The sequence below is a fragment of the Fukomys damarensis genome, unplaced genomic scaffold (assembly GCF_012274545.1).
Source record: "Fukomys damarensis isolate Sample0158 unplaced genomic scaffold, DMR_v1.0_HiC HiC_scaffold_6, whole genome shotgun sequence".
Lineage (NCBI taxonomy): Eukaryota > Metazoa > Chordata > Mammalia > Rodentia > Bathyergidae > Fukomys > Fukomys damarensis.
Genome location: NW_022900918.1, coordinates 42,886,408 through 42,896,625, shown reverse-complemented (window position 1 = coordinate 42,896,625; position 10,218 = coordinate 42,886,408).

Below are 10,218 nucleotides of genomic sequence, written 5' to 3'. Positions count from 1 at the left end.
CGCCGCCCTGGGCCTTGGCCGCCTGCATCCCGCGGGCCTGCTGGCGCAGGTGCACACCCAGACCTGGCCTGTCCCCGCCCATGCTGCGGGAGGCCTGCTGGGGGCAGGACCACAGGTGAGCGCTCCTCCTTGAAGAGAAACCTTTCAGAGCGGCTGGAAAATCCAGGGCCTGGCGACCCAGACCAGCAAGGTGTGCGCCCAGCATCCAAGGCCCAACAACTCCCGTGCCCACTACCCTGTGTGAACCCCAGGGACACAAAGGTGAGGGGCTCACAGTGTGTGCCCTCTAAGAGCTCACAGCCTGAGAGGCAACAACAGCTGGAAGCGTGTAATTACAACATAAAATAAGAGGCCAATAACCACATGTAGGAAGTACTGGGGGAAACAGAAACTGTTACTTTAAGAAGAACAAAATGCCACTGAACTTCAGTAGTTCCTCTTGGTCCTAGATCTCACACACAGGGAGAGGGGTTGGTGAGTGTTACTGAATGAGCACTCCTGTGTGACAGATGTCTCCGGGCTGCCCATGCCAAAGCCTCTGCACTGCCCTCTGAGGGTCCATCCTGATCCAGGGACCCTGGGCATGCTGTTCCATGCCGGCCCACGTCCACACACCTGGGAAGTGCCAGCCACCAGGAAGAACATGCTGCCCAGGCCCTCTTTCCTGAGGGGCCTAGGGCTCTGGTCCTTGGCCCTTCTGGCCAGGCGGGCCTCAGACTGCTTCTCAGGGCTCACAGGGCTGCTGCACCTTGCCATGTTGGGTCCCCAGGGCAAACACACCCCAGAGTGTGAGCCAGCAAGGGGGAACTGTGCCAGTCCCTTGAGGACTGCTGCTGATGGCTGTATCTTTCCCGGCCTTGAACTCCAAAGCCTCCCACCCATACTGGCCTCCTGCCCCTGAACATCACCATGCAGGCACTCAGTGGGCCTGCGTCCTCCTTCTGCTGGGCCATGTCCTTTAGGGCTGTTGCTACTCCATGGCCTCCCAGGCAGGGCCGCCAGCCACTTGGGTTGGCTGCAAGTCAGTGGCTGTGGGGCACCAGGATACTCAGCAGTCTCAGCTTTGAGGTAACCACGAGGACATCTCCCACAAGATGAGTGGTCAAACTTGATGCCACCGAGGGGACCCTCATCTCATCAGTGAGAGTGAGGCCTAGGAGGGGTTCGGATGGCAGCCTTAGCTCCTGCCAGGTCTGCAGCCTGCCCTGCCCACCCAGAGAGGGGGCCTGCAGCCTTCACTCTCATGGAGGGCACAGAATGCACCACCCCATCAGAACAGTGAGATCTCATGTTTGCTGCAGGAAAAAAGCAAACAGCGCTGCGGAGTCTGGCCAAGTACCCACTATGTCCAGACTCTTCCGAGCACGGACCCTGCCTGGTCCAAAGCTGCCTAGGTCAGAACTCCGCTGTTCCCTGTTTATACATAAGGCACAGACAGGTCAGCAGCTTGGCCACGGCTGCCCCCCATACGCAGGGCCAAGGGGCAGGCTCAGACATCAAGTTTTGGCCTTGGGACTTTGTCCTGTCTTGGTTGGAATGGCACTTGTGAAGCTCCAGGTAGCCCAGGTCACGAGGTTGGTCCCCGCCCGCCCCGGGGCCAGGAGCAGTGTCTTTCTCCTCCAACAGAGAGCTCCTCCCCCAGTCCAGGCCCAGGAGGCGGTGCTCTCCTGTTGCACCTGAACACAGCAGCTGCCACTTAGCAACCATTCCAGTTGACCAGCTGTGGGAGAGGGTGAGAAACAGGAGCTGGTTGGTGGGCAGGGCCAGGTCGGAGCTAGCCTTCCAGAGGGCAGCTGGCTGGGGGTGAGCACGGCCACCAGAGGGGAGGAGCCTTGGGAGGGCAGGCACCACGTTGGCACAAAGAGGATGGGTGACATGCCACAGTTCTTGGACACAGAGGATCTCACTGGGAGCGACTGCTACACTTCATGCATGAAACTTGTAACTTAATGCTTCTGCCTGAGTATAAAAGGTTTGTGTCCACTTTAGAAAATATAAGAAATAGATAAAATCTTTTCTTCATTTTTTGAAGTTATACAAAGTTGTAACACAACACCATATCATTTGGAACACATTTTCCACCCAAACCTTTCTCTAATCCTGCCACATAGCTTGTCATACTGGGAGAAAATTTCCCAGGATGTGTGTTTCAAAATTTCATTGGATTTTCTTGGCAGTGTTTGAGTCTCATAAATAATGTGGCAAAGAAACACACAGACATATCTTCTCACAACTGATTGTTCTTCTCAGTTAATTTTCTAGAAGTAAAATTAGAGGCTGGAGTGCAGCTACTTTCAAAGTTTCTGAGCCATGTATGCACTCTGTGCACAGCTGCAGTGGCAGACACCCTGCCAGGCAAATGCAGGGCCCATCCCAGGTCCCACTGCTCAGCGCTGTGCCTCCAGAAGAGCGTCCTTCAAGACCGTCCAGTTGGGCTGGGGGCGAGCTGCTCTTTCTGGCCTGGTGTGGTGGCAGCGGTGACTCCAACCCTCTTCTCGAGGTACCAAAGCACCATAGATCCCCTGTCACCCCAGAAAGAATGGCATCATCAAGAAATCAAATAATAACAAATGCTGGCTAGACAGGGGGGAAAAGGAACCATTCTACATTGCTGGTGGGAATGTAAACTCATACAACCTCTGTTGAAATCAGCATGGAGAATCCCCCAAAAGCTAAAATTGTGAATTCCATTTGACTCAGCTATTTCCCTCTTAGACATCTTCCCAAAAGAGTTAAAAATGTAGTATTTACACACAATAGAGTACCACTCTGCCACGGAGAATGATCATCTGTAGGAAAATGGATGCACCTTGCACCCTAAAGTGAGGTAAAGTAAGTCAGGCACACCTGCTTAAATATCTCATGGTGTCTGTTACATGAGAAACCCAAAGTATAAATAAAGAGCAAAGTAAAAGATAGATAACAGGAAAAGGGGGTAGATCTTTTAGGAAAAGGAAGAGGATCTAGAGAAGGAGGGGGGAGCGGGCGGGGAGAAGGTGGGGTCAAGAAGAGGAAAGCCATGTCGGTCCAAACACCGATTCCCAAGATTCGTGTGATCATTCTGCACTGAAGATGCTGTTTTATGAAGTAAATACTAGAAAAAGAAGAAACACCACCCTGGGCTGCTCCGTGGGACCTGCACTGTGGACCTCCACTGGGCAGGGGGAGCTGTGTGCTGTGCTGAGAGCAGGGGATGCCGAGGGCCTGCCCCCCCGGGCGCTGGACGTGTCTCAGGCCTGTTCACCAGGTCCCTGGCTGAGGACTTTGCTGTTCCTGTGTCCTGGGGAGGAAGAGGGAGAGCCTGGCTGCCTGAGGCCCAGGGGAGGGACCCCTCTGCAGCCCCAAGGCCGAATGCTCGGCCACCAGCCCCTCCACGTGTGTTCCAAAGGCCCTGCTTCTTAATCAGGTCACAAAGGCGAGTCCCCTGAGGGATGACGCCCCCTCAGCGTGCATGGGACAGGCTTTGCTGAGGACAGTCAGGTGGCACCTGGGAGTGAGGCCCTGAAGCCCACTCCCTGGGGCCCCTTCACAGTGCTGTGGTGTGGCTTGGGGAGTGTGGGAGTTCCTTCATGATGTTATTCCATCATGTGGGAGGGAACGCAAGGGGATTGCCACAGCCTGCAGCTGTTGGTGTCAGTGCCTGGTGGCCAGGCTATCAAAGAGACCATATGTCCAAGAACCAGCTGCCCTGCTGATCTTCCCTGGCCCTCAGCACCCCAGGGCTGTCTGAGAAGTTTAGGGTTAGAGTTAGGGGTTCTAGGGTGGGAGGTGGAGGGACCAGGGCCCACCCTGGGGTAAAGGAGGAGGGATTAGGGCCTGCCTAGGGCACAAGAGGAACCAGAGCCAAGGAACCAGGTTCCACTCACCCCGGGGGACACTGCTGAGCTGACGAGAGCAGCAGAGTCAAGGCAGAAGCACACTTGCCCACATTCTGAGCTCAGACAACTGTGCTGGGCTAAGGGCAGCCAGGGCCCTGGGGAGCCCCCACCCTTTTCCCCTGCCCTGGATTGAGGGCTGCACCGACTGAAGGGATTGTGGTCCTCCAACCCTGGGGAGCCAGGAGGGTGACCTGGAGCACAGGGGTCCGGTTAGGACTCTGCCTGGTGAGATGCTGCCCAACTCAAGGGCCCTGAAGGAAGGGCAGCCACACAGCAGGGCAGGGAGGGTAGAGTTAGGGTCTAGGGCAAGGGCCATAGGCCAAGCATGGAGGCCCCCCAAGAGAGGGCCACCTGGCCCTCCCCCACCCAGGACCCCATAGAAGCCCACCAGGGGCTGCACTGCCTCACCCAGACAAGAAGTCCATGTGTGTGTGCACACGTGCATGTGTGGAGAAGCTGGTCTGGGAGGACTGGAGAGCTGATCCGACTTCCCGTTGTCCTCCTGTCCCTCCGGCCATGGCTGGACTGGGGGACAGAAGGGACAGTGCCAGAGGAGGAGCTGGGACTGACACATGGTAAGTGGAACAGGACTGAAGCCACTTTGATGACCCCAGAGAGCAGACAAATGTGGCCAAGGTGAGGGAAGTACAGCACGGTCCCCTCTGCGGCAGGGATAGAAGGTTGAGTCCCAAGGTCTCACAGCATCCTGGGGAAGAGGGACAGAGAGCAGTGGGAGGAACAGGACAGCACCCGCAGGCCTTCCTCACCCAGACCCTGCTGCCCGGTGTAGGAGCCTGTGGTGGTGAGAGGACCATTGCTGAGCCAGGAAGAGCCTGGGTTCCTCACAGGCGGGGTGGGGCCAGTGGCCGCTGGCGTCCACAGCTACCCTGACTCCTCAGGGGATGTGAACCTGTGCCTGCAGGCCAGCTGGGACCTCTTAGATGGGGGCAAGGACACTGTGCCACAGGAGTTAGGACTCGAACTGGAAGAGTAGGAAGCCTTGTGCGAGGCAAATTCAGGACGCCCATGGGTCCCAGGATGGGCCGCTGGCACTGTGCTGAGAGAAGCTGTAGCTCCTGCTTTGGGTGACCTCTGTGAGAACAAGCCCAGGAAGGTGGCGGCGCAGGGCACTCAGACAACCTGTGCCCCCAGCCTGGGCTGGCCTCACCAGGGGCCATTGCTGCTCCCAGGCAGCAGAACAGAGCTGTACACAGCCACTCTGTGCTCCAGAGTCGGTGCCCTGTACCCCCTCCTCATGACAGTGAACTTGTGGTTAGATGAAGCCTCTGGAAGGTCCCTGGGAGCCCTGTGCTCCTCCCCAGCCAGCACCGCTCCATGAACAGCCGAAAGCCCCAGCAGGGACACTGGCGATGTGCTCCAGGGAGGGACGGCTGAGGGGACAGAGGCTGGAGCATCCACCGTGAGCCTGTGCCCGGCAGGTGCTGTCACCAGAGCCCAACGGAGGCAAAGCAGGCAGGGCAGTAAGGGCCGCAGCTCAGCGCTCTCCTGCCCCTCCACAAGCGGTGGCGGTCACTGCACATGGAAAGGGGAACAGAGTCAGGATTAAGTTGGGGATCCTGGGGACCCAGTGTCCTCACAGGTCCTTCTACATGGGACAGAAGGCCCAGGGCAGAGGACAGGGAGGAGTCAGGGACAGGTGGAAGGGACAAGGATGGATCCTCCAGAGCCACCAGGAGGAACCCAGGCAGCCGGGATCTGCCACTCCAGGAGTGGAACTCAACCTCACTGTGGGCTCAGGGAGGCCCCCGACAGGCAGAGGTCAGCATCAGAAAGTCACAGAGCCTGGAAAGGGACAGCAGATGCTTGGGGAGGGCCCCCTTCTATCCCACAGAACAGTGGAAAGGTGCACCATCTCCACCCTAGGAGAGGGAGCAGGAAAAGCCACAACACACTCGCCTGAAAAAGGGCCCCACCTGCCTGACACCTGACTCACTCCCAGCACAGGGCTCTGAGGGCTGACACCTGGCAGTGTCCTCCTGCGGTGCTGTGCACACCATTAGCCCTGTTAGGAGGGGTCACGCTTTAAACCCTGACATCCTCGGGCCAACAGATATCCCACCCCATCTGCAGAGGGGAAGGGACTTTGCTCTGCGGTGGGAAAACCAGGAGACAGCAGCTGGCACTGGGACCTGCAAGACAATGGGCAGCTTCCTTGTATTCTGTTGTTCTGGGCGCCTGCCTTAGAAAACAACTGTCCCCGCGCCCCTGGATGACTTCCCCACCTCACTGCCGGGACAAAGAACATCGTGTTCTCAAGACAGCGCAGTCCCCAGAGAGAGGAAGCTGAGCAGGCGAGGTGAGCAGGAAAGCTGGGAGAACACACTGCCTGCAAAAGGGGCACACGGACGTCACCCCACATCCAGAGGTTCTTGATGAGGGCTCCAGATGACGGAAAGTGTATGGCTGACACCCCTGGCCCTCACACAGGAGCCCTGAATTCCAAGAGACACTGCAGAGAACCTGTGGGCTTTCAAATGAGGCTCCTGTGAGGACACTGGCTCTCACGTCCAAGATCTGAGCATGAATGTCCGCAGCGCCTGCCAGGCAGGCTGGAGGGTGACTCCTCCACTGAAGGACCTGCTGAGACAACAGACAGTGCCACTGTGCCTCGCCCAGGGCTGGGCTCCAGAAGGGCACTGTGTCCTTGGTCTTTGGTGGCCCCATGGGGACAGTGTCCAGAGGGAAGTCTTCCTGAACCTCCAGAAGCCCTCAGCAAGGAATGGCAGAGGCAGGAAATGTGGGCAGCCATTGTCAAAAGTGTGGGGTCCCAAGAGTTTGCAGAAAGGGAGGAAGCTCTCCAAGCTGGGGAGCCTGAGGAGCCGTCAGGATGGAGGAGAGGACAGCCATGAGGTGGACGGTCAGTGGTTAACAGGGTCGGGTGGGTTCAGGAAAGGAGGATGGAGGGAGGGGAGGGAAGGAGGAGTAAGGGCCACGGGCTCCCTGTCCCACCTGCCTGGGGCACAGCAGGCTCTGAAGTCTCAGTCCCCACTGTCCCTGACCCAGAGTGGGTCTAGAAGCTCATAGCACTCTGTGGGTAGGGGACACTGCGGCTGCTCACAGCCAACCGGCCAGTGCTGTGCTCACACAAGTTCCAGAGACACTGTGTCCCTCAGAGGAAGCCACCAGGTCCCCTGACACCACTGGGCACCTGTCACTATGCTGAGAGGTGGCAGCTGCCCCAAGCTGTGGAGGTCGCCACAGGACTGTCCCTTGTGACCCTGTAGCACCTCTAGCTCACAATGGCTGAGGACCTTCCTCAGGCTCTTGTACTGCCTTGACTTCCCTCGGAGGTCCACCTCGGAGAGGCTTCAAACAGAGCCCCGCTCAGGGCCGAGGTCTGAGAATGCTGCCCACGGTAGAGGACGCGAGACAGAGTCAGGATTCTCGGCCACTTCCCAAAGACGGACCATGAGCAGGTCCACAGTGGAGGCTTCCCGCCAGGGGCAGAGGACAGTCTCCCGGGGGCTGATGTGATGCCGGGTGCTGGGGAGATGGGTGACTAAAAAGCACAGTGGAGAAGCCATGCTGCAGGAAATCTCGTGTGTCCCATTCACCAGCACGCACTCGGTCGGAGGAAAGGGGTGGGTGATGGTGAGATACAGTACACCTGGCTCCCCGGACCCTGGACCCCACACAGATGCACCACGCTGAGCCTAGGCAGGACGCACCGTGCCTGGATGCACATGGAAGCTGTCACTGGGTGAGCAGCAGCCCAGGTAGAACAGGTCTCCATAGACCTCTCCCCAGGCAGCACCAGAGCCAGAGCGCTGCCCAGACCGACACGCTACCCTCCAGACCCAGCTCCTTCACACAGCCAAGAGCAGCGTGTGCATGTGTAGGACTCTAGGGATGGCTCTCACTCCTGACGACAGCCCCTGCACTCCAAGGAAGAGCACTGAGAGAGCTTTTCCCTCCAAACTCCCAGCCAGTGTGTAGAACATGCCAAATGCAGCATTTTATTTTATTTTGGTACTGGGGGATCAAACTGGGTCCTATTGCTTGCAAGGCAGGCGGCGGAAACACTGAGCTAAATCCCCAGCCCCAAATGCAGCATTTTAAAGGGGAAATGTTTAAAGTGACTCAGGCTGCGGCTTCTCCTGGTGCTGTCCGATGGCTAAGTATGGGTTTCTGGATGAGGCCCAGCCTCCTGAACCTCACACTAGCTGCTGCCCAGCTTACAACCCATCCACAGGCCCGGGTGAGGCTGCTGGACTCCTGGTAATCCTGCTGCCCATTCTGGACATCCAGACACTAATCCCACACTGCAGATCTGGACAGGAAACTAGACGTGAAATAGTGGGGGGTGCACTGCTACCTCGCTGGGCACTGGGGTCTGCTCCCCTGGACAAAGGGAACAGCTAAACTGGGCCCTGGAACAGGTTTGGTCTCAGCTCTCCAGAGCCTCTAGGGATTTCCCAGACAGGTTGGGAAGTGTGCACGCAGTCGTCCCCGAGCTGCCCGTCCTGGCTCTCAGCGACTCGTGAGCATGCTGGAGCCAAGACAGGAAGCTGAGCACTTGGACTGTTCTCGGGCTGGACTAGCCTTTGGGAGACTCCGCCTTGTCACCTAGTGGCTGGGAGTTTTGGTCCCAGAGTAACTGCTCTAGCTCAGCCACTTTCAAGGGGGGACCTGGAGGATGTCACTTGATCTCTCTCTGCCTCTGTCCCCTGGTCTGTAAAGCGGGGCTCACAGCGCATGCAACCCGCATGCACTTGGAGGGTGAACTGCAGGTGAACCATTATGGCTGTAACCAGGCTTGCAGTGGCTCGAGAGATGCAGCCAGCGCTATGAGACTCAGTGTGAGGATGGAACACGGGCCGTGCTTCTTGTTTCAGTCTCCTGGTCACTTTCTTCAGGGATCTGCAGGCCCCTCTGCCTCCTGCCCAGTGGGACCCAGGACTGAGGCTCGAGACTCACCATCTCACCTGGTGTGGTTTTGTTTCCCCCGTGCATGTGCACCCCGGCTCCTGACCTTCAGGTGTGTGTGGGACTCAGTGTGGAGCACGTGGACGCATAGCACGCTGGGAGGCTGTCCCAGAAGGTGCCTCCACGTCCCAGGGACATCCCCTCGTCCCCTTGGTCCTTCCTGTCTGCCCCAGGCCTCTGTGTCTCCTGGGACCTCCCGAGCCCTGCTGGTCTCGTTGCCTTTTACAGCCAGACAGGCCGAGAGCCAATGCCAGGCACTGCGTGGTATTGCCGAGGGCCCCGAAGCCCTGCTGACCACTCCTCCTTGAATCAGTTGAGCCCGCCTAGCCAGGAAGCAGCTGTTGTGCCTGACGACTCCTGTAGGAAGTGCTTTAACCAGCTCGGGACACTCAGGGCTGATCCTTTCTCTGCACACAGATCAGCAAGTAGGAGCAGCGGTGGGTGGGGGCCTGCATCAGGCTGGACCAGGGAGTGAGCACACTCAGCCCTGTCTCTGTGGCCTTGGGCAGCGGAGCCAAAGTAGGTGGACACAGAGCCAGAATCTCGGGTCTCCCCAGTGCTCAGGCAGATCATCACCACAGAGCAAAGGTGAGGACACATCATGGGCGGCAGAAGGCCAGGCATCTGCAGGATGCTCCATGTCCGGCAGCAAGCAGAGGCCCCAGCGCAGATGCAGGTCCTGCTGGGAAACCACCATGGAAAGCTCTGGCCACCTACTCAGGAGCAGGACCCAGGAAGTGGTCATGGGGACTGTGGCACCAGCCTTCTCCATTGTCCACTCTGCCCTCTCCAAGGCTGCCGGCAGAGCCGAGTGTAGGTCTCTCCAGATCTGGGCTCCACTCCCAGCCCTGCAGCTCACACAGCATGGCCCAAGCCGGGAGGCCGCGATGCTGCCTGAAGGCAAGAGACCTGCAAGCCCCATCTGTGGGAGTGTCCTCCTCCTCCCCTGACCTTTGCTTTTGCCTCTGTGGGGTGAACCCGAAGAAACAGACAGCAGGCCCTTCTTTCTGAGCTCACCCGGCTCCCTGGCCAAGGGCTCCTCGTGTCCCTGAGAGAGCAGACGCCTGAGCCTGCTCCGGGACCACCTCCCGCCCAGGGCAGAGCTGCTCTCCATGTGAGTTGCAGGTGGCCAGGTGACAGTAATGCCCGAGGCTGTGGACACCCAGGGTGATTCTTCAATGGGTGGCCCTTTCCCTGCTTCAGACAGAAAGTTGGGCCTGGAAGGGCACCTCCAAGTTCACCAAACAATCAGAAAATGCGGCATTCAAATGGGGCTCCAAGCCCGGTTTGGGGAGGGGTTGGTGTCAATCACCTCTGGAAGTGGAGAGGGGTCACCTCCCTCTCCTGAGGAGATGCGGAGCTCATTCAGGGGCGCAGAGCCACCAGTGGGCAG